The sequence below is a fragment of the Anomaloglossus baeobatrachus genome, unplaced genomic scaffold (assembly GCF_048569485.1).
Source record: "Anomaloglossus baeobatrachus isolate aAnoBae1 unplaced genomic scaffold, aAnoBae1.hap1 Scaffold_2811, whole genome shotgun sequence".
Taxonomy (NCBI): Eukaryota; Metazoa; Chordata; class Amphibia; order Anura; family Aromobatidae; genus Anomaloglossus; species Anomaloglossus baeobatrachus.
The window spans coordinates 70,802-91,399 of NW_027442288.1; the positions used below are offsets into that span (position 1 = coordinate 70,802).

The following is a 20,598-nucleotide window of genomic DNA, read 5'->3' on the forward strand; positions in this document are numbered from 1 at the left end:
CACACCTGTTGGCTCGTGGAGCCCCCCAAGCAGCAGCGTGTATCTGTCTATCTTTGACCAGAGCAAATCAGGGGAAAGCGCGAACGCAGTCCCCCACTACCACAAATTATGCAGTCGAGTTTCCCGCATTTGGGGAAATCGCAGGGGTCAGCACACCCGGAGTGCAATGGATGAGCCTCACCCTGGGAGAACCACCTTAGTGATCATGGTATCTCCCCTGCCAGGTAAGTATGAGTTGGGAGCGCGCCGGCTCGACGGGCGCCCCTCCGGCGCAGGCCCGCTACATCGCGGAGTCTCGGGCGGTGGGGTGAGGCGGGATCCGGGGCCAAAGCCAGGCGTTCCTTCGAGAGGGTGCCACCGAGGCCAGCAGCCTGGGAGCCGGCTACACCCCTTCCATCCCCCCCATGGCAGGCCAAGCTCAAGGCGAAGGCCGTCGTCCAAGATGCACAGCAAGCCAGAGTCATTTGCATAGCGGGGCGGCGGCTTCGGAGCCCAACGTGCGTTCGACGCCTGTAAACAGGCAGAAGGCTGCAGCTCCGGCTGCTCGCTCAGGGCGGCAGGAAGAGGCCCGGCGTCGGAGGCTCAACGTCGGCAGCCCCACCAGGCGGCCGCAAAAAAGGGCCCGGCCGTGCACTTCCTGCTGCTGCAGCCGCAAGTGCCATCTTTGGAGCGTGCCCGCTGCCGCTCGCTACAAAGCTCCCCTCCCGGCTGAACCAAAGGCCAATTCCTGTCACTACACCAGCGGAGGAATCCACAGCCAGCGGGCCCAGGGGGAACTCGGCCGGTGTGTCCAAAGCAGCCAAGCAAAGATATCAGGACGCCAAATCAAGAGTTAAGGGTTTAAACGGAGAGAGGAAAACGAAAAAACAAAGACCAAGGAAGGAACCCCCCCCTCCCCTCCTCTCTTTTAAAAAAGGCTCACAACAAATCCCAGATACCAAAAGCCAGCAGCAAAGCGAGCGGCTTCCCTTTGGCAGCTTCTAGATGGGGCCACAAGGGGGCACCAACAGGCTGTGCTTGCTTGAGAGTCCCTCACAGCAGGCAGCAAAAGGAGACTCGCACACCTGTTGGCTCGTGGAGCCCCCCAAGCAGCAGCGTGTATCTGTCTATCTTTGACCAGAGCAAATCAGGGGAAAGCGCGAACGCAGTCCCCCACTACCACAAATTATGCAGTCGAGTTTCCCGCATTTGGGGAAATCGCAGGGGTCAGCACACCCGGAGTGCAATGGATGAGCCTCACCCTGGGAGAACCACCTTAGTGATCATGGTATCTCCCCTGCCAGGTAAGTATGAGTTGGGAGCGCGCCGGCTCGACGGGCGCCCCTCCGGCGCAGGCCCGCTACATCGCGGAGTCTCGGGCGGTGGGGTGAGGCGGGATCCGGGGCCAAAGCCAGGCGTTCCTTCGAGAGGGTGCCACCGAGGCCAGCAGCCTGGGAGCCGGCTACACCCCTTCCATCCCCCCCATGGCAGGCCAAGCTCAAGGCGAAGGCCGTCGTCCAAGATGCACAGCAAGCCAGAGTCATTTGCATAGCGGGGCGGCGGCTTCGGAGCCCAACGTGCGTTCGACGCCTGTAAACAGGCAGAAGGCTGCAGCTCCGGCTGCTCGCTCAGGGCGGCAGGAAGAGGCCCGGCGTCGGAGGCTCAACGTCGGCAGCCCCACCAGGCGGCCGCAAAAAAGGGCCCGGCCGTGCACTTCCTGCTGCTGCAGCCGCAAGTGCCATCTTTGGAGCGTGCCCGCTGCCGCTCGCTACAAAGCTCCCCTCCCGGCTGAACCAAAGGCCAATTCCTGTCACTACACCAGCGGAGGAATCCACAGCCAGCGGGCCCAGGGGGAACTCGGCCGGTGTGTCCAAAGCAGCCAAGCAAAGATATCAGGACGCCAAATCAAGAGTTAAGGGTTTAAACGGAGAGAGGAAAACGAAAAAACAAAGACCAAGGAAGGAACCCCCCCCTCCCCTCCCCTCCCCTCCTCTCTTTTAAAAAAGGCTCACAACAAATCCCAGATACCAAAAGCCAGCAGCAAAGCGAGCGGCTTCCCTTTGGCAGCTTCTAGATGGGGCCACAAGGGGGCACCAACAGGCTGTGCTTGCTTGAGAGTCCCTCGCAGCAGGCAGCAAAAGGAGACTCGCACACCTGTTGGCTCGTGGAGCCCCCCAAGCAGCAGCGTGTATCTGTCTATCTTTGACCAGAGCAAATCAGGGGAAAGCGCGAACGCAGTCCCCCACTACCACAAATTATGCAGTCGAGTTTCCCGCATTTGGGGAAATCGCAGGGGTCAGCACACCCGGAGTGCAATGGATGAGCCTCACCCTGGGAGAACCACCTTAGTGATCATGGTATCTCCCCTGCCAGGTAAGTATGAGTTGGGAGCGCGCCGGCTCGACGGGCGCCCCTCCGGCGCAGGCCCGCTACATCGCGGAGTCTCGGGCGGTGGGGTGAGGCGGGATCCGGGGCCAAAGCCAGGCGTTCCTTCGAGAGGGTGCCACCGAGGCCAGCAGCCTGGGAGCCGGCTACACCCCTTCCATCCCCCCCATGGCAGGCCAAGCTCAAGGCGAAGGCCGTCGTCCAAGATGCACAGCAAGCCAGAGTCATTTGCATAGCGGGGCGGCGGCTTCGGAGCCCAACGTGCGTTCGACGCCTGTAAACAGGCAGAAGGCTGCAGCTCCGGCTGCTCGCTCAGGGCGGCAGGAAGAGGCCCGGCGTCGGAGGCTCAACGTCGGCAGCCCCACCAGGCGGCCGCAAAAAAGGGCCCGGCCGTGCACTTCCTGCTGCTGCAGCCGCAAGTGCCATCTTTGGAGCGTGCCCGCTGCCGCTCGCTACAAAGCTCCCCTCCCGGCTGAACCAAAGGCCAATTCCTGTCACTACACCAGCGGAGGAATCCACAGCCAGCGGGCCCAGGGGGAACTCGGCCGGTGTGTCCAAAGCAGCCAAGCAAAGATATCAGGACGCCAAATCAAGAGTTAAGGGTTTAAACGGAGAGAGGAAAACGAAAAAACAAAGACCAAGGAAGGAACCCCCCCCTCCCCTCCCCTCCCCTCCTCTCCCCTCCCCTCCCCTCCCCTCCCCTCCTCTCCCCTCCTCTCTTTTAAAAAAGGCTCACAACAAATCCCAGATACCAAAAGCCAGCAGCAAAGCGAGCGGCTTCCCTTTGGCAGCTTCTAGATGGGGCCACAAGGGGGCACCAACAGGCTGTGCTTGCTTGAGAGTCCCTCGCAGCAGGCAGCAAAAGGAGACTCGCACACCTGTTGGCTCGTGGAGCCCCCCAAGCAGCAGCGTGTATCTGTCTATCTTTGACCAGAGCAAATCAGGGGAAAGCGCGAACGCAGTCCCCCACTACCACAAATTATGCAGTCGAGTTTCCCGCATTTGGGGAAATCGCAGGGGTCAGCACACCCGGAGTGCAATGGATGAGCCTCACCCTGGGAGAACCACCTTAGTGATCATGGTATCTCCCCTGCCAGGTAAGTATGAGTTGGGAGCGCGCCGGCTCGACGGGCGCCCCTCCGGCGCAGGCCCGCTACATCGCGGAGTCTCGGGCGGTGGGGTGAGGCGGGATCCGGGGCCAAAGCCAGGCGTTCCTTCGAGAGGGTGCCACCGAGGCCAGCAGCCTGGGAGCCGGCTACACCCCTTCCATCCCCCCCATGGCAGGCCAAGCTCAAGGCGAAGGCCGTCGTCCAAGATGCACAGCAAGCCAGAGTCATTTGCATAGCGGGGCGGCGGCTTCGGAGCCCAACGTGCGTTCGACGCCTGTAAACAGGCAGAAGGCTGCAGCTCCGGCTGCTCGCTCAGGGCGGCAGGAAGAGGCCCGGCGTCGGAGGCTCAACGTCGGCAGCCCCACCAGGCGGCCGCAAAAAAGGGCCCGGCCGTGCACTTCCTGCTGCTGCAGCCGCAAGTGCCATCTTTGGAGCGTGCCCGCTGCCGCTCGCTACAAAGCTCCCCTCCCGGCTGAACCAAAGGCCAATTCCTGTCACTACACCAGCGGAGGAATCCACAGCCAGCGGGCCCAGGGGGAACTCGGCCGGTGTGTCCAAAGCAGCCAAGCAAAGATATCAGGACGCCAAATCAAGAGTTAAGGGTTTAAACGGAGAGAGGAAAACGAAAAAACAAAGACCAAGGAAGGAACCCCCCCCTCCCCTCCCCTCCTCTCTTTTAAAAAAGGCTCACAACAAATCCCAGATACCAAAAGCCAGCAGCAAAGCGAGCGGCTTCCCTTTGGCAGCTTCTAGATGGGGCCACAAGGGGGCACCAACAGGCTGTGCTTGCTTGAGAGTCCCTCGCAGCAGGCAGCAAAAGGAGACTCGCACACCTGTTGGCTCGTGGAGCCCCCCAAGCAGCAGCGTGTATCTGTCTATCTTTGACCAGAGCAAATCAGGGGAAAGCGCGAACGCAGTCCCCCACTACCACAAATTATGCAGTCGAGTTTCCCGCATTTGGGGAAATCGCAGGGGTCAGCACACCCGGAGTGCAATGGATGAGCCTCACCCTGGGAGAACCACCTTAGTGATCATGGTATTCATGGTATCTCCCCTGCCAGGTAAGTATGAGTTGGGAGCGCGCCGGCTCGACGGGCGCCCCTCCGGCGCAGGCCCGCTACATCGCGGAGTCTCGGGCGGTGGGGTGAGGCGGGATCCGGGGCCAAAGCCAGGCGTTCCTTCGAGAGGGTGCCACCGAGGCCAGCAGCCTGGGAGCCGGCTACACCCCTTCCATCCCCCCCATGGCAGGCCAAGCTCAAGGCGAAGGCCGTCGTCCAAGATGCACAGCAAGCCAGAGTCATTTGCATAGCGGGGCGGCGGCTTCGGAGCCCAACGTGCGTTCGACGCCTGTAAACAGGCAGAAGGCTGCAGCTCCGGCTGCTCGCTCAGGGCGGCAGGAAGAGGCCCGGCGTCGGAGGCTCAACGTCGGCAGCCCCACCAGGCGGCCGCAAAAAAGGGCCCGGCCGTGCACTTCCTGCTGCTGCAGCCGCAAGTGCCATCTTTGGAGCGTGCCCGCTGCCGCTCGCTACAAAGCTCCCCTCCCGGCTGAACCAAAGGCCAATTCCTGTCACTACACCAGCGGAGGAATCCACAGCCAGCGGGCCCAGGGGGAACTCGGCCGGTGTGTCCAAAGCAGCCAAGCAAAGATATCAGGACGCCAAATCAAGAGTTAAGGGTTTAAACGGAGAGAGGAAAACGAAAAAACAAAGACCAAGGAAGGAACCCCCCCCTCCCCTCCCCTCCCCTCCCCTCCCCTCCTCTCTTTTAAAAAAGGCTCACAACAAATCCCAGATACCAAAAGCCAGCAGCAAAGCGAGCGGCTTCCCTTTGGCAGCTTCTAGATGGGGCCACAAGGGGGCACCAACAGGCTGTGCTTGCTTGAGAGTCCCTCGCAGCAGGCAGCAAAAGGAGACTCGCACACCTGTTGGCTCGTGGAGCCCCCCAAGCAGCAGCGTGTATCTGTCTATCTTTGACCAGAGCAAATCAGGGGAAAGCGCGAACGCAGTCCCCCACTACCACAAATTATGCAGTCGAGTTTCCCGCATTTGGGGAAATCGCAGGGGTCAGCACACCCGGAGTGCAATGGATGAGCCTCACCCTGGGAGAACCACCTTAGTGATCATGGTATCTCCCCTGCCAGGTAAGTATGAGTTGGGAGCGCGCCGGCTCGACGGGCGCCCCTCCGGCGCAGGCCCGCTACATCGCGGAGTCTCGGGCGGTGGGGTGAGGCGGGATCCGGGGCCAAAGCCAGGCGTTCCTTCGAGAGGGTGCCACCGAGGCCAGCAGCCTGGGAGCCGGCTACACCCCTTCCATCCCCCCCATGGCAGGCCAAGCTCAAGGCGAAGGCCGTCGTCCAAGATGCACAGCAAGCCAGAGTCATTTGCATAGCGGGGCGGCGGCTTCGGAGCCCAACGTGCGTTCGACGCCTGTAAACAGGCAGAAGGCTGCAGCTCCGGCTGCTCGCTCAGGGCGGCAGGAAGAGGCCCGGCGTCGGAGGCTCAACGTCGGCAGCCCCACCAGGCGGCCGCAAAAAAGGGCCCGGCCGTGCACTTCCTGCTGCTGCAGCCGCAAGTGCCATCTTTGGAGCGTGCCCGCTGCCGCTCGCTACAAAGCTCCCCTCCCGGCTGAACCAAAGGCCAATTCCTGTCACTACACCAGCGGAGGAATCCACAGCCAGCGGGCCCAGGGGGAACTCGGCCGGTGTGTCCAAAGCAGCCAAGCAAAGATATCAGGACGCCAAATCAAGAGTTAAGGGTTTAAACGGAGAGAGGAAAACGAAAAAACAAAGACCAAGGAAGGAACCCCCCCCTCCCCTCCTCTCTTTTAAAAAAGGCTCACAACAAATCCCAGATACCAAAAGCCAGCAGCAAAGCGAGCGGCTTCCCTTTGGCAGCTTCTAGATGGGGCCACAAGGGGGCACCAACAGGCTGTGCTTGCTTGAGAGTCCCTCGCAGCAGGCAGCAAAAGGAGACTCGCACACCTGTTGGCTCGTGGAGCCCCCCAAGCAGCAGCGTGTATCTGTCTATCTTTGACCAGAGCAAATCAGGGGAAAGCGCGAACGCAGTCCCCCACTACCACAAATTATGCAGTCGAGTTTCCCGCATTTGGGGAAATCGCAGGGGTCAGCACACCCGGAGTGCAATGGATGAGCCTCACCCTGGGAGAACCACCTTAGTGATCATGGTATCTCCCCTGCCAGGTAAGTATGAGTTGGGAGCGCGCCGGCTCGACGGGCGCCCCTCCGGCGCAGGCCCGCTACATCGCGGAGTCTCGGGCGGTGGGGTGAGGCGGGATCCGGGGCCAAAGCCAGGCGTTCCTTCGAGAGGGTGCCACCGAGGCCAGCAGCCTGGGAGCCGGCTACACCCCTTCCATCCCCCCCATGGCAGGCCAAGCTCAAGGCGAAGGCCGTCGTCCAAGATGCACAGCAAGCCAGAGTCATTTGCATAGCGGGGCGGCGGCTTCGGAGCCCAACGTGCGTTCGACGCCTGTAAACAGGCAGAAGGCTGCAGCTCCGGCTGCTCGCTCAGGGCGGCAGGAAGAGGCCCGGCGTCGGAGGCTCAACGTCGGCAGCCCCACCAGGCGGCCGCAAAAAAGGGCCCGGCCGTGCACTTCCTGCTGCTGCAGCCGCAAGTGCCATCTTTGGAGCGTGCCCGCTGCCGCTCGCTACAAAGCTCCCCTCCCGGCTGAACCAAAGGCCAATTCCTGTCACTACACCAGCGGAGGAATCCACAGCCAGCGGGCCCAGGGGGAACTCGGCCGGTGTGTCCAAAGCAGCCAAGCAAAGATATCAGGACGCCAAATCAAGAGTTAAGGGTTTAAACGGAGAGAGGAAAACGAAAAAACAAAGACCAAGGAAGGAACCCCCCCCTCCCCTCCTCTCTTTTAAAAAAGGCTCACAACAAATCCCAGATACCAAAAGCCAGCAGCAAAGCGAGCGGCTTCCCTTTGGCAGCTTCTAGATGGGGCCACAAGGGGGCACCAACAGGCTGTGCTTGCTTGAGAGTCCCTCGCAGCAGGCAGCAAAAGGAGACTCGCACACCTGTTGGCTCGTGGAGCCCCCCAAGCAGCAGCGTGTATCTGTCTATCTTTGACCAGAGCAAATCAGGGGAAAGCGCGAACGCAGTCCCCCACTACCACAAATTATGCAGTCGAGTTTCCCGCATTTGGGGAAATCGCAGGGGTCAGCACACCCGGAGTGCAATGGATGAGCCTCACCCTGGGAGAACCACCTTAGTGATCATGGTATCTCCCCTGCCAGGTAAGTATGAGTTGGGAGCGCGCCGGCTCGACGGGCGCCCCTCCGGCGCAGGCCCGCTACATCGCGGAGTCTCGGGCGGTGGGGTGAGGCGGGATCCGGGGCCAAAGCCAGGCGTTCCTTCGAGAGGGTGCCACCGAGGCCAGCAGCCTGGGAGCCGGCTACACCCCTTCCATCCCCCCCATGGCAGGCCAAGCTCAAGGCGAAGGCCGTCGTCCAAGATGCACAGCAAGCCAGAGTCATTTGCATAGCGGGGCGGCGGCTTCGGAGCCCAACGTGCGTTCGACGCCTGTAAACAGGCAGAAGGCTGCAGCTCCGGCTGCTCGCTCAGGGCGGCAGGAAGAGGCCCGGCGTCGGAGGCTCAACGTCGGCAGCCCCACCAGGCGGCCGCAAAAAAGGGCCCGGCCGTGCACTTCCTGCTGCTGCAGCCGCAAGTGCCATCTTTGGAGCGTGCCCGCTGCCGCTCGCTACAAAGCTCCCCTCCCGGCTGAACCAAAGGCCAATTCCTGTCACTACACCAGCGGAGGAATCCACAGCCAGCGGGCCCAGGGGGAACTCGGCCGGTGTGTCCAAAGCAGCCAAGCAAAGATATCAGGACGCCAAATCAAGAGTTAAGGGTTTAAACGGAGAGAGGAAAACGAAAAAACAAAGACCAAGGAAGGAACCCCCCCCCTCCCCTCCTCTCTTTTAAAAAAGGCTCACAACAAATCCCAGATACCAAAAGCCAGCAGCAAAGCGAGCGGCTTCCCTTTGGCAGCTTCTAGATGGGGCCACAAGGGGGCACCAACAGGCTGTGCTTGCTTGAGAGTCCCTCGCAGCAGGCAGCAAAAGGAGACTCGCACACCTGTTGGCTCGTGGAGCCCCCCAAGCAGCAGCGTGTATCTGTCTATCTTTGACCAGAGCAAATCAGGGGAAAGCGCGAACGCAGTCCCCCACTACCACAAATTATGCAGTCGAGTTTCCCGCATTTGGGGAAATCGCAGGGGTCAGCACACCCGGAGTGCAATGGATGAGCCTCACCCTGGGAGAACCACCTTAGTGATCATGGTATCTCCCCTGCCAGGTAAGTATGAGTTGGGAGCGCGCCGGCTCGACGGGCGCCCCTCCGGCGCAGGCCCGCTACATCGCGGAGTCTCGGGCGGTGGGGTGAGGCGGGATCCGGGGCCAAAGCCAGGCGTTCCTTCGAGAGGGTGCCACCGAGGCCAGCAGCCTGGGAGCCGGCTACACCCCTTCCATCCCCCCCATGGCAGGCCAAGCTCAAGGCGAAGGCCGTCGTCCAAGATGCACAGCAAGCCAGAGTCATTTGCATAGCGGGGCGGCGGCTTCGGAGCCCAACGTGCGTTCGACGCCTGTAAACAGGCAGAAGGCTGCAGCTCCGGCTGCTCGCTCAGGGCGGCAGGAAGAGGCCCGGCGTCGGAGGCTCAACGTCGGCAGCCCCACCAGGCGGCCGCAAAAAAGGGCCCGGCCGTGCACTTCCTGCTGCTGCAGCCGCAAGTGCCATCTTTGGAGCGTGCCCGCTGCCGCTCGCTACAAAGCTCCCCTCCCGGCTGAACCAAAGGCCAATTCCTGTCACTACACCAGCGGAGGAATCCACAGCCAGCGGGCCCAGGGGGAACTCGGCCGGTGTGTCCAAAGCAGCCAAGCAAAGATATCAGGACGCCAAATCAAGAGTTAAGGGTTTAAACGGAGAGAGGAAAACGAAAAAACAAAGACCAAGGAAGGAACCCCCCCCTCCCCTCCTCTCTTTTAAAAAAGGCTCACAACAAATCCCAGATACCAAAAGCCAGCAGCAAAGCGAGCGGCTTCCCTTTGGCAGCTTCTAGATGGGGCCACAAGGGGGCACCAACAGGCTGTGCTTGCTTGAGAGTCCCTCGCAGCAGGCAGCAAAAGGAGACTCGCACACCTGTTGGCTCGTGGAGCCCCCCAAGCAGCAGCGTGTATCTGTCTATCTTTGACCAGAGCAAATCAGGGGAAAGCGCGAACGCAGTCCCCCACTACCACAAATTATGCAGTCGAGTTTCCCGCATTTGGGGAAATCGCAGGGGTCAGCACACCCGGAGTGCAATGGATGAGCCTCACCCTGGGAGAACCACCTTAGTGATCATGGTATCTCCCCTGCCAGGTAAGTATGAGTTGGGAGCGCGCCGGCTCGACGGGCGCCCCTCCGGCGCAGGCCCGCTACATCGCGGAGTCTCGGGCGGTGGGGTGAGGCGGGATCCGGGGCCAAAGCCAGGCGTTCCTTCGAGAGGGTGCCACCGAGGCCAGCAGCCTGGGAGCCGGCTACACCCCTTCCATCCCCCCCATGGCAGGCCAAGCTCAAGGCGAAGGCCGTCGTCCAAGATGCACAGCAAGCCAGAGTCATTTGCATAGCGGGGCGGCGGCTTCGGAGCCCAACGTGCGTTCGACGCCTGTAAACAGGCAGAAGGCTGCAGCTCCGGCTGCTCGCTCAGGGCGGCAGGAAGAGGCCCGGCGTCGGAGGCTCAACGTCGGCAGCCCCACCAGGCGGCCGCAAAAAAGGGCCCGGCCGTGCACTTCCTGCTGCTGCAGCCGCAAGTGCCATCTTTGGAGCGTGCCCGCTGCCGCTCGCTACAAAGCTCCCCTCCCGGCTGAACCAAAGGCCAATTCCTGTCACTACACCAGCGGAGGAATCCACAGCCAGCGGGCCCAGGGGGAACTCGGCCGGTGTGTCCAAAGCAGCCAAGCAAAGATATCAGGACGCCAAATCAAGAGTTAAGGGTTTAAACGGAGAGAGGAAAACGAAAAAACAAAGACCAAGGAAGGAACCCCCCCCTCCCCTTCCCTCCTCTCTTTTAAAAAAGGCTCACAACAAATCCCAGATACCAAAAGCCAGCAGCAAAGCGAGCGGCTTCCCTTTGGCAGCTTCTAGATGGGGCCACAAGGGGGCACCAACAGGCTGTGCTTGCTTGAGAGTCCCTCGCAGCAGGCAGCAAAAGGAGACTCGCACACCTGTTGGCTCGTGGAGCCCCCCAAGCAGCAGCGTGTATCTGTCTATCTTTGACCAGAGCAAATCAGGGGAAAGCGCGAACGCAGTCCCCCACTACCACAAATTATGCAGTCGAGTTTCCCGCATTTGGGGAAATCGCAGGGGTCAGCACACCCGGAGTGCAATGGATGAGCCTCACCCTGGGAGAACCACCTTAGTGATCATGGTATCTCCCCTGCCAGGTAAGTATGAGTTGGGAGCGCGCCGGCTCGACGGGCGCCCCTCCGGCGCAGGCCCGCTACATCGCGGAGTCTCGGGCGGTGGGGTGAGGCGGGATCCGGGGCCAAAGCCAGGCGTTCCTTCGAGAGGGTGCCACCGAGGCCAGCAGCCTGGGAGCCGGCTACACCCCTTCCATCCCCCCCATGGCAGGCCAAGCTCAAGGCGAAGGCCGTCGTCCAAGATGCACAGCAAGCCAGAGTCATTTGCATAGCGGGGCGGCGGCTTCGGAGCCCAACGTGCGTTCGACGCCTGTAAACAGGCAGAAGGCTGCAGCTCCGGCTGCTCGCTCAGGGCGGCAGGAAGAGGCCCGGCGTCGGAGGCTCAACGTCGGCAGCCCCACCAGGCGGCCGCAAAAAAGGGCCCGGCCGTGCACTTCCTGCTGCTGCAGCCGCAAGTGCCATCTTTGGAGCGTGCCCGCTGCCGCTCGCTACAAAGCTCCCCTCCCGGCTGAACCAAAGGCCAATTCCTGTCACTACACCAGCGGAGGAATCCACAGCCAGCGGGCCCAGGGGGAACTCGGCCGGTGTGTCCAAAGCAGCCAAGCAAAGATATCAGGACGCCAAATCAAGAGTTAAGGGTTTAAACGGAGAGAGGAAAACGAAAAAACAAAGACCAAGGAAGGAACCCCCCCCTCCCCTCCCCTCCTCTCTTTTAAAAAAGGCTCACAACAAATCCCAGATACCAAAAGCCAGCAGCAAAGCGAGCGGCTTCCCTTTGGCAGCTTCTAGATGGGGCCACAAGGGGACACCAACAGGCTGTGCTTGCTTGAGAGTCCCTCGCAGCAGGCAGCAAAAGGAGACTCGCACACCTGTTGGCTCGTGGAGCCCCCCAAGCAGCAGCGTGTATCTGTCTATCTTTGACCAGAGCAAATCAGGGGAAAGCGCGAACGCAGTCCCCCACTACCACAAATTATGCAGTCGAGTTTCCCGCATTTGGGGAAATCGCTGGGGTCAGCACACCCGGAGTGCAATGGATGAGCCTCACCCTGGGAGAACCACCTTAGTGATCATGGTATCTCCCCTGCCAGGTAAGTATGAGTTGGGAGCGCGCCGGCTCGACGGGCGCCCCTCCGGCGCAGGCCCGCTACATCGCGGAGTCTCGGGCGGTGGGGTGAGGCGGGATCCGGGGCCAAAGCCAGGCGTTCCTTCGAGAGGGTGCCACCGAGGCCAGCAGCCTGGGAGCCGGCTACACCCCTTCCATCCCCCCCATGGCAGGCCAAGCTCAAGGCGAAGGCCGTCGTCCAAGATGCACAGCAAGCCAGAGTCATTTGCATAGCGGGGCGGCGGCTTCGGAGCCCAACGTGCGTTCGACGCCTGTAAACAGGCAGAAGGCTGCAGCTCCGGCTGCTCGCTCAGGGCGGCAGGAAGAGGCCCGGCGTCGGAGGCTCAACGTCGGCAGCCCCACCAGGCGGCCGCAAAAAAGGGCCCGGCCGTGCACTTCCTGCTGCTGCAGCCGCAAGTGCCATCTTTGGAGCGTGCCCGCTGCCGCTCGCTACAAAGCTCCCCTCCCGGCTGAACCAAAGGCCAATTCCTGTCACTACACCAGCGGAGGAATCCACAGCCAGCGGGCCCAGGGGGAACTCGGCCGGTGTGTCCAAAGCAGCCAAGCAAAGATATCAGGACGCCAAATCAAGAGTTAAGGGTTTAAACGGAGAGAGGAAAACGAAAAAACAAAGACCAAGGAAGGAACCCCCCCCTCCTCTCTTTTAAAAAAGGCTCACAACAAATCCCAGATACCAAAAGCCAGCAGCAAAGCGAGCGGCTTCCCTTTGGCAGCTTCTAGATGGGGCCACAAGGGGGCACCAACAGGCTGTGCTTGCTTGAGAGTCCCTCGCAGCAGGCAGCAAAAGGAGACTCGCACACCTGTTGGCTCGTGGAGCCCCCCAAGCAGCAGCGTGTATCTGTCTATCTTTGACCAGAGCAAATCAGGGGAAAGCGCGAACGCAGTCCCCCACTACCACAAATTATGCAGTCGAGTTTCCCGCATTTGGGGAAATCGCAGGGGTCAGCACACCCGGAGTGCAATGGATGAGCCTCACCCTGGGAGAACCACCTTAGTGATCATGGTATCTCCCCTGCCAGGTAAGTATGAGTTGGGAGCGCGCCGGCTCGACGGGCGCCCCTCCGGCGCAGGCCCGCTACATCGCGGAGTCTCGGGCGGTGGGGTGAGGCGGGATCCGGGGCCAAAGCCAGGCGTTCCTTCGAGAGGGTGCCACCGAGGCCAGCAGCCTGGGAGCCGGCTACACCCCTTCCATCCCCCCCATGGCAGGCCAAGCTCAAGGCGAAGGCCGTCGTCCAAGATGCACAGCAAGCCAGAGTCATTTGCATAGCGGGGCGGCGGCTTCGGAGCCCAACGTGCGTTCGACGCCTGTAAACAGGCAGAAGGCTGCAGCTCCGGCTGCTCGCTCAGGGCGGCAGGAAGAGGCCCGGCGTCGGAGGCTCAACGTCGGCAGCCCCACCAGGCGGCCGCAAAAAAGGGCCCGGCCGTGCACTTCCTGCTGCTGCAGCCGCAAGTGCCATCTTTGGAGCGTGCCCGCTGCCGCTCGCTACAAAGCTCCCCTCCCGGCTGAACCAAAGGCCAATTCCTGTCACTACACCAGCGGAGGAATCCACAGCCAGCGGGCCCAGGGGGAACTCGGCCGGTGTGTCCAAAGCAGCCAAGCAAAGATATCAGGACGCCAAATCAAGAGTTAAGGGTTTAAACAGAGAGAGGAAAACGAAAAAACAAAGACCAAGGAAGGAACCCCCCCCTCCCCTCCCCTCCCCTCCTCTCTTTTAAAAAAGGCTCACAACAAATCCCAGATACCAAAAGCCAGCAGCAAAGCGAGCGGCTTCCCTTTGGCAGCTTCTAGATGGGGCCACAAGGGGGCACCAACAGGCTGTGCTTGCTTGAGAGTCCCTCGCAGCAGGCAGCAAAAGGAGACTCGCACACCTGTTGGCTCGTGGAGCCCCCCAAGCAGCAGCGTGTATCTGTCTATCTTTGACCAGAGCAAATCAGGGGAAAGCGCGAACGCAGTCCCCCACTACCACAAATTATGCAGTCGAGTTTCCCGCATTTGGGGAAATCGCAGGGGTCAGCACACCCAGAGTGCAATGGATGAGCCTCACCCTGGGAGAACCACCTTAGTGATCATGGTATCTCCCCTGCCAGGTAAGTATGAGTTGGGAGCGCGCCGGCTCGACGGGCGCCCCTCCGGCGCAGGCCCGCTACATCGCGGAGTCTCGGGCGGTGGGGTGAGGCGGGATCCGGGGCCAAAGCCAGGCGTTCCTTCGAGAGGGTGCCACCGAGGCCAGCAGCCTGGGAGCCGGCTACACCCCTTCCATCCCCCCCATGGCAGGCCAAGCTCAAGGCGAAGGCCGTCGTCCAAGATGCACAGCAAGCCAGAGTCATTTGCATAGCGGGGCGGCGGCTTCGGAGCCCAACGTGCGTTCGACGCCTGTAAACAGGCAGAAGGCTGCAGCTCCGGCTGCTCGCTCAGGGCGGCAGGAAGAGGCCCGGCGTCGGAGGCTCAACGTCGGCAGCCCCACCAGGCGGCCGCAAAAAAGGGCCCGGCCGTGCACTTCCTGCTGCTGCAGCCGCAAGTGCCATCTTTGGAGCGTGCCCGCTGCCGCTCGCTACAAAGCTCCCCTCCCGGCTGAACCAAAGGCCAATTCCTGTCACTACACCAGCGGAGGAATCCACAGCCAGCGGGCCCAGGGGGAACTCGGCCGGTGTGTCCAAAGCAGCCAAGCAAAGATATCAGGACGCCAAATCAAGAGTTAAGGGTTTAAACGGAGAGAGGAAAACGAAAAAACAAAGACCAAGGAAGGAACCCCCCCCTCCCCTCCCCTCCTCTCTTTTAAAAAAGGCTCACAACAAATCCCAGATACCAAAAGCCAGCAGCAAAGCGAGCGGCTTCCCTTTGGCAGCTTCTAGATGGGGCCACAAGGGGGCACCAACAGGCTGTGCTTGCTTGAGAGTCCCTCGCAGCAGGCAGCAAAAGGAGACTCGCACACCTGTTGGCTCGTGGAGCCCCCCAAGCAGCAGCGTGTATCTGTCTATCTTTGACCAGAGCAAATCAGGGGAAAGCGCGAACGCAGTCCCCCACTACCACAAATTATGCAGTCGAGTTTCCCGCATTTGGGGAAATCGCAGGGGTCAGCACACCCGGAGTGCAATGGATGAGCCTCACCCTGGGAGAACCACCTTAGTGATCATGGTATCTCCCCTGCCAGGTAAGTATAAGTTGGGAGCGCGCCGGCTCGACGGGCGCCCCTCCGGCGCAGGCCCGCTACATCGCGGAGTCTCGGGCGGTGGGGTGAGGCGGGATCCGGGGCCAAAGCCAGGCGTTCCTTCGAGAGGGTGCCACCGAGGCCAGCAGCCTGGGAGCCGGCTACACCCCTTCCATCCCCCCCATGGCAGGCCAAGCTCAAGGCGAAGGCCGTCGTCCAAGATGCACAGCAAGCCAGAGTCATTTGCATAGCGGGGCGGCGGCTTCGGAGCCCAACGTGCGTTCGACGCCTGTAAACAGGCAGAAGGCTGCAGCTCCGGCTGCTCGCTCAGGGCGGCAGGAAGAGGCCCGGCGTCGGAGGCTCAACGTCGGCAGCCCCACCAGGCGGCCGCAAAAAAGGGCCCGGCCGTGCACTTCCTGCTGCTGCAGCCGCAAGTGCCATCTTTGGAGCGTGCCCGCTGCCGCTCGCTACAAAGCTCCCCTCCCGGCTGAACCAAAGGCCAATTCCTGTCACTACACCAGCGGAGGAATCCACAGCCAGCGGGCCCAGGGGGAACTCGGCCGGTGTGTCCAAAGCAGCCAAGCAAAGATATCAGGACGCCAAATCAAGAGTTAAGGGTTTAAACGGAGAGAGGAAAACGAAAAAACAAAGACCAAGGAAGGAACCCCCCCCCTCCCCTCCTCTCTTTTAAAAAAGGCTCACAACAAATCCCAGATACCAAAAGCCAGCAGCAAAGCGAGCGGCTTCCCTTTGGCAGCTTCTAGATGGGGCCACAAGGGGGCACCAACAGGCTGTGCTTGCTTGAGAGTCCCTCGCAGCAGGCAGCAAAAGGAGACTCGCACACCTGTTGGCTCGTGGAGCCCCCCAAGCAGCAGCGTGTATCTGTCTATCTTTGACCAGAGCAAATCAGGGGAAAGCGCGAACGCAGTCCCCCACTACCACAAATTATGCAGTCGAGTTTCCCGCATTTGGGGAAATCGCAGGGGTCAGCACACCCGGAGTGCAATGGATGAGCCTCACCCTGGGAGAACCACCTTAGTGATCATGGTATCTCCCCTGCCAGGTAAGTATGAGTTGGGAGCGCGCCGGCTCGACGGGCGCCCCTCCGGCGCAGGCCCGCTACATCGCGGAGTCTCGGGCGGTGGGGTGAGGCGGGATCCGGGGCCAAAGCCAGGCGTTCCTTCGAGAGGGTGCCACCGAGGCCAGCAGCCTGGGAGCCGGCTACACCCCTTCCATCCCCCCCATGGCAGGCCAAGCTCAAGGCGAAGGCCGTCGTCCAAGATGCACAGCAAGCCAGAGTCATTTGCATAGCGGGGCGGCGGCTTCGGAGCCCAACGTGCGTTCGACGCCTGTAAACAGGCAGAAGGCTGCAGCTCCGGCTGCTCGCTCAGGGCGGCAGGAAGAGGCCCGGCGTCGGAGGCTCAACGTCGGCAGCCCCACCAGGCGGCCGCAAAAAAGGGCCCGGCCGTGCACTTCCTGCTGCTGCAGCCGCAAGTGCCATCTTTGGAGCGTGCCCGCTGCCGCTCGCTACAAAGCTCCCCTCCCGGCTGAACCAAAGGCCAATTCCTGTCACTACACCAGCGGAGGAATCCACAGCCAGCGGGCCCAGGGGGAACTCGGCCGGTGTGTCCAAAGCAGCCAAGCAAAGATATCAGGACGCCAAATCAAGAGTTAAGGGTTTAAACGGAGAGAGGAAAACGAAAAAACAAAGACCAAGGAAGGAACCCCCCCCTCCCCTCCCCTCCCCTCCTCTCTTTTAAAAAAGGCTCACAACAAATCCCAGATACCAAAAGCCAGCAGCAAAGCGAGCGGCTTCCCTTTGGCAGCTTCTAGATGGGGCCACAAGGGGGCACCAACAGGCTGTGCTTGCTTGAGAGTCCCTCGCAGCAGGCAGCAAAAGGAGACTCGCACACCTGTTGGCTCGTGGAGCCCCCCAAGCAGCAGCGTGTATCTGTCTATCTTTGACCAGAGCAAATCAGGGGAAAGCGCGAACGCAGTCCCCCACTACCACAAATTATGCAGTCGAGTTTCCCGCATTTGGGGAAATCGCAGGGGTCAGCACACCCGGAGTGCAATGGATGAGCCTCACCCTGGGAGAACCACCTTAGTGATCATGGTATCTCCCATGCCAGGTAAGTATGAGTTGGGAGCGCGCCGGCTCGACGGGCGCCCCTCCGGCGCAGGCCCGCTACATCGCGGAGTCTCGGGCGGTGGGGTGAGGCGGGATCCGGGGCCAAAGCCAGGCGTTCCTTCGAGAGGGTGCCACCGAGGCCAGCAGCCTGGGAGCCGGCTACACCCCTTCCATCCCCCCCATGGCAGGCCAAGCTCAAGGCGAAGGCCGTCGTCCAAGATGCACAGCAAGCCAGAGTCATTTGCATAGCGGGGCGGCGGCTTCGGAGCCCAACGTGCGTTCGACGCCTGTAAACAGGCAGAAGGCTGCAGCTCCGGCTGCTCGCTCAGGGCGGCAGGAAGAGGCCCGGCGTCGGAGGCTCAACGTCGGCAGCCCCACCAGGCGGCCGCAAAAAAGGGCCCGGCCGTGCACTTCCTGCTGCTGCAGCCGCAAGTGCCATCTTTGGAGCGTGCCCGCTGCCGCTCGCTACAAAGCTCCCCTCCCGGCTGAACCAAAGGCCAATTCCTGTCACTACACCAGCGGAGGAATCCACAGCCAGCGGGCCCAGGGGGAACTCGGCCGGTGTGTCCAAAGCAGCCAAGCAAAGATATCAGGACGCCAAATCAAGAGTTAAGGGTTTAAACGGAGAGAGGAAAACGAAAAAACAAAGACCAAGGAAGGAACCCCCCCCTCCCCTCCTCTCTTTTAAAAAAGGCTCACAACAAATCCCAGATACCAAAAGCCAGCAGCAAAGCGAGCGGCTTCCCTTTGGCAGCTTCTAGATGGGGCCACAAGGGGGCACCAACAGGCTGTGCTTGCTTGAGAGTCCCTCGCAGCAGGCAGCAAAAGGAGACTCGCACACCTGTTGGCTCGTGGAGCCCCCCAAGCAGCAGCGTGTATCTGTCTATCTTTGACCAGAGCAAATCAGGGGAAAGCGCGAACGCAGTCCCCCACTACCACAAATTATGCAGTCGAGTTTCCCGCATTTGGGGAAATCGCAGGGGTCAGCACACCCGGAGTGCAATGGATGAGCCTCACCCTGGGAGAACCACCTTAGTGATCATGGTATCTCCCCTGCCAGGTAAGTATGAGTTGGGAGCGCGCCGGCTCGACGGGCGCCCCTCCGGCGCAGGCCCGCTACATCGCGGAGTCTCGGGCGGTGGGGTGAGGCGGGATCCGGGGCCAAAGCCAGGCGTTCCTTCGAGAGGGTGCCACCGAGGCCAGCAGCCTGGGAGCCGGCTACACCCCTTCCATCCCCCCCATGGCAGGCCAAGCTCAAGGCGAAGGCCGTCGTCCAAGATGCACAGCAAGCCAGAGTCATTTGCATAGCGGGGCGGCGGCTTCGGAGCCCAACGTGCGTTCGACGCCTGTAAACAGGCAGAAGGCTGCAGCTCCGGCTGCTCGCTCAGGGCGGCAGGAAGAGGCCCGGCGTCGGAGGCTCAACGTCGGCAGCCCCACCAGGCGGCCGCAAAAAAGGGCCCGGCCGTGCACTTCCTGCTGCTGCAGCCGCAAGTGCCATCTTTGGAGCGTGCCCGCTGCCGCTCGCTACAAAGCTCCCCTCCCGGCTGAACCAAAGGCCAATTCCTGTCACTACACCAGCGGAGGAATCCACAGCCAGCGGGCCCAGGGGGAACTCGGCCGGTGTGTCCAAAGCAGCCAAGCAAAGATATCAGGACGCCAAATCAAGAGTTAAGGGTTTAAACGGAGAGAGGAAAACGAAAAAACAAAGACCAAGGAAGGAACCCCCCCCCTCCCCTCCCCTCCCCTCCCCTCCCCTCCTCTCTTTTAAAAAAGGCTCACAACAAATCCCAGATACCAAAAGCCAGCAGCAAAGCGAGCGGCTTCCCTTTGGCAGCTTCTAGATGGGGCCACAAGGGGGCACCAACAGGCTGTGCTTGCTTGAGAGTCCCTCGCAGCAGGCAGCAAAAGGAGACTCGCACACCTGTTGGCTCGTGGAGCCCCCCAAGCAGCAGCGTGTATCTGTCTATCTTTGACCAGAGCAAATCAGGGGAAAGCGCGAACGCAGTCCCCCACTACCACAAATTATGCAGTCGAGTTTCCCGCATTTGGGGAAATCGCAGGGGTCAGCACACCCGGAGTGCAATGGATGAGCCTCACCCTGGGAGAACCACCTTAGTGATCATGGTATCTCCCCTGCCAGGTAAGTATGAGTTGGGAGCGCGCCGGCTCGACGGGCGCCCCTCCGGCGCAGGCCCGCTACATCGCGGAGTCTCGGGCGGTGGGGTGAGGCGGGATCCGGGGCCAAAGCCAGGCGTTCCTTCGAGAGGGTGCCACCGAGGCCAGCAGCCTGGGAGCCGGCTACACCCCTTCCATCCCCCCCATGGCAGGCCAAGCTCAAGGCGAAGGCCGTCGTCCAAGATGCACAGCAAGCCAGAGTCATTTGCATAGCGGGGCGGCGGCTTCGGAGCCCAACGTGCGTTCGACGCCTGTAAACAGGCAGAAGGCTGCAGCTCCGGCTGCTCGCTCAGGGCGGCAGGAAGAGGCCCGGCGTCGGAGGCTCAACGTCGGCAGCCCCACCAGGCGGCCGCAAAAAAGGGCCCGGCCGTGCACTTCCTGCTGCTGCAGCCGCAAGTGCCATCTTTGGAGCGTGCCCGCTGCCGCTCGCTACAAAGCTCCCCTCCCGGCTGAACCAAAGGCCAATTCCTGTCACTACACCAGCGGAGGAATCCACAGCCAGCGGGCCCAGGGGGAACTCGGCCGGTGTGTCCAAAGCAGCCAAGCAAAGATATCAGGACGCCAAATCAAGAGTTAAGGGTTTAAACGGAGAGAGGAAAACGAAAAAACAAAGACCAAGGAAGGAACCCCCCCCTCCCCTCCCCTCCTCTCTTTTAAAAAAGGCTCACAACAAATCCCAGATACCAAAAGCCAGCAGCAAAGCGAGCGGCTTCCCTTTGGCAGCTTCTAGATGGGGCCACAAGGGGGCACCAACAGGCTGTGCTTGCTTGAGAGTCCCTCGCAGCAGGCAGCAAAAGGAGACTCGCACACCTGTTGGCTCGTGGAGCCCCCCAAGCAGCAGCGTGTATCTGTCTATCTTTGACCAGAGCAAATCAGGGGAAAGCGCGAACGCAGTCCCCCACTACCACAAATTATGCAGTCGAGTTTCCCGCATTTGGGGAAATCGCAGGGGTCAGCACACCCGGAGTGCAATGGATGAGCCTCACCCTGGGAGAACCACCTTAGTGATCATGGTATCTCCCCTGCCAGGTAAGTATGAGTTGGGAGCGCGCCGGCTCGACGGGCGCCCCTCCGGCGCAGGCCCGCTACATCGCGGAGTCTCGGGCGGTGGGGTGAGGCGGGATCCGGGG

General features: G+C 61.4%; 19 non-coding genes and 1 pseudogene across 19 annotated transcripts; all 20 read right to left on the bottom strand.

Moving 5' to 3' along the window:
• Positions 1 to 68: 68 nt before the first annotated feature.
• Positions 69 to 232, bottom strand: LOC142266009 (U1 spliceosomal RNA). The gene has a single exon (XR_012732164.1). It is a non-coding gene; the product is annotated as a U1 spliceosomal RNA (small nuclear RNA).
• An 895-nt stretch (positions 233 to 1,127) lies between these two features.
• Positions 1,128 to 1,291, bottom strand: LOC142266010 (U1 spliceosomal RNA). The gene has a single exon (XR_012732165.1). It is a non-coding gene; the product is annotated as a U1 spliceosomal RNA (small nuclear RNA).
• A 905-nt stretch (positions 1,292 to 2,196) lies between these two features.
• Positions 2,197 to 2,360, bottom strand: LOC142266011 (U1 spliceosomal RNA). The gene has a single exon (XR_012732166.1). It is a non-coding gene; the product is annotated as a U1 spliceosomal RNA (small nuclear RNA).
• Positions 2,361 to 3,305: 945 nt separating this feature from the next.
• On the bottom strand, positions 3,306 to 3,469 carry LOC142266012 (U1 spliceosomal RNA). Its single transcript, XR_012732167.1, has one exon. It is a non-coding gene; the product is annotated as a U1 spliceosomal RNA (small nuclear RNA).
• Positions 3,470 to 4,369: 900 nt separating this feature from the next.
• On the bottom strand, positions 4,370 to 4,542 carry LOC142266095 (U1 spliceosomal RNA; annotated as a pseudogene).
• A 915-nt stretch (positions 4,543 to 5,457) lies between these two features.
• LOC142266013 (U1 spliceosomal RNA) lies at positions 5,458 to 5,621 on the bottom strand. Its single transcript, XR_012732168.1, has one exon. It is a non-coding gene; the product is annotated as a U1 spliceosomal RNA (small nuclear RNA).
• An 895-nt stretch (positions 5,622 to 6,516) lies between these two features.
• On the bottom strand, positions 6,517 to 6,680 carry LOC142266014 (U1 spliceosomal RNA). Its single transcript, XR_012732169.1, has one exon. It is a non-coding gene; the product is annotated as a U1 spliceosomal RNA (small nuclear RNA).
• An 895-nt stretch (positions 6,681 to 7,575) lies between these two features.
• Positions 7,576 to 7,739, bottom strand: LOC142266015 (U1 spliceosomal RNA). Its single transcript, XR_012732170.1, has one exon. It is a non-coding gene; the product is annotated as a U1 spliceosomal RNA (small nuclear RNA).
• Positions 7,740 to 8,635: 896 nt separating this feature from the next.
• On the bottom strand, positions 8,636 to 8,799 carry LOC142266017 (U1 spliceosomal RNA). The gene has a single exon (XR_012732171.1). It is a non-coding gene; the product is annotated as a U1 spliceosomal RNA (small nuclear RNA).
• An 895-nt stretch (positions 8,800 to 9,694) lies between these two features.
• Positions 9,695 to 9,858, bottom strand: LOC142266019 (U1 spliceosomal RNA). Its single transcript, XR_012732173.1, has one exon. It is a non-coding gene; the product is annotated as a U1 spliceosomal RNA (small nuclear RNA).
• A 900-nt stretch (positions 9,859 to 10,758) lies between these two features.
• Positions 10,759 to 10,922, bottom strand: LOC142266020 (U1 spliceosomal RNA). Its single transcript, XR_012732174.1, has one exon. It is a non-coding gene; the product is annotated as a U1 spliceosomal RNA (small nuclear RNA).
• Positions 10,923 to 11,822: 900 nt separating this feature from the next.
• Positions 11,823 to 11,986, bottom strand: LOC142266085 (U1 spliceosomal RNA). Its single transcript, XR_012732233.1, has one exon. It is a non-coding gene; the product is annotated as a U1 spliceosomal RNA (small nuclear RNA).
• An 890-nt stretch (positions 11,987 to 12,876) lies between these two features.
• Positions 12,877 to 13,040, bottom strand: LOC142266021 (U1 spliceosomal RNA). The gene has a single exon (XR_012732175.1). It is a non-coding gene; the product is annotated as a U1 spliceosomal RNA (small nuclear RNA).
• A 905-nt stretch (positions 13,041 to 13,945) lies between these two features.
• LOC142266070 (U1 spliceosomal RNA) lies at positions 13,946 to 14,109 on the bottom strand. The gene has a single exon (XR_012732220.1). It is a non-coding gene; the product is annotated as a U1 spliceosomal RNA (small nuclear RNA).
• A 900-nt stretch (positions 14,110 to 15,009) lies between these two features.
• Positions 15,010 to 15,173, bottom strand: LOC142266022 (U1 spliceosomal RNA). Its single transcript, XR_012732176.1, has one exon. It is a non-coding gene; the product is annotated as a U1 spliceosomal RNA (small nuclear RNA).
• Positions 15,174 to 16,069: 896 nt separating this feature from the next.
• Positions 16,070 to 16,233, bottom strand: LOC142266023 (U1 spliceosomal RNA). The gene has a single exon (XR_012732177.1). It is a non-coding gene; the product is annotated as a U1 spliceosomal RNA (small nuclear RNA).
• Positions 16,234 to 17,138: 905 nt separating this feature from the next.
• LOC142266092 (U1 spliceosomal RNA) lies at positions 17,139 to 17,302 on the bottom strand. Its single transcript, XR_012732240.1, has one exon. It is a non-coding gene; the product is annotated as a U1 spliceosomal RNA (small nuclear RNA).
• An 895-nt stretch (positions 17,303 to 18,197) lies between these two features.
• Positions 18,198 to 18,361, bottom strand: LOC142266024 (U1 spliceosomal RNA). Its single transcript, XR_012732178.1, has one exon. It is a non-coding gene; the product is annotated as a U1 spliceosomal RNA (small nuclear RNA).
• Positions 18,362 to 19,277: 916 nt separating this feature from the next.
• LOC142266025 (U1 spliceosomal RNA) lies at positions 19,278 to 19,441 on the bottom strand. The gene has a single exon (XR_012732179.1). It is a non-coding gene; the product is annotated as a U1 spliceosomal RNA (small nuclear RNA).
• Positions 19,442 to 20,341: 900 nt separating this feature from the next.
• On the bottom strand, positions 20,342 to 20,505 carry LOC142266026 (U1 spliceosomal RNA). The gene has a single exon (XR_012732180.1). It is a non-coding gene; the product is annotated as a U1 spliceosomal RNA (small nuclear RNA).
• Positions 20,506 to 20,598: the final 93 nt, after the last annotated feature.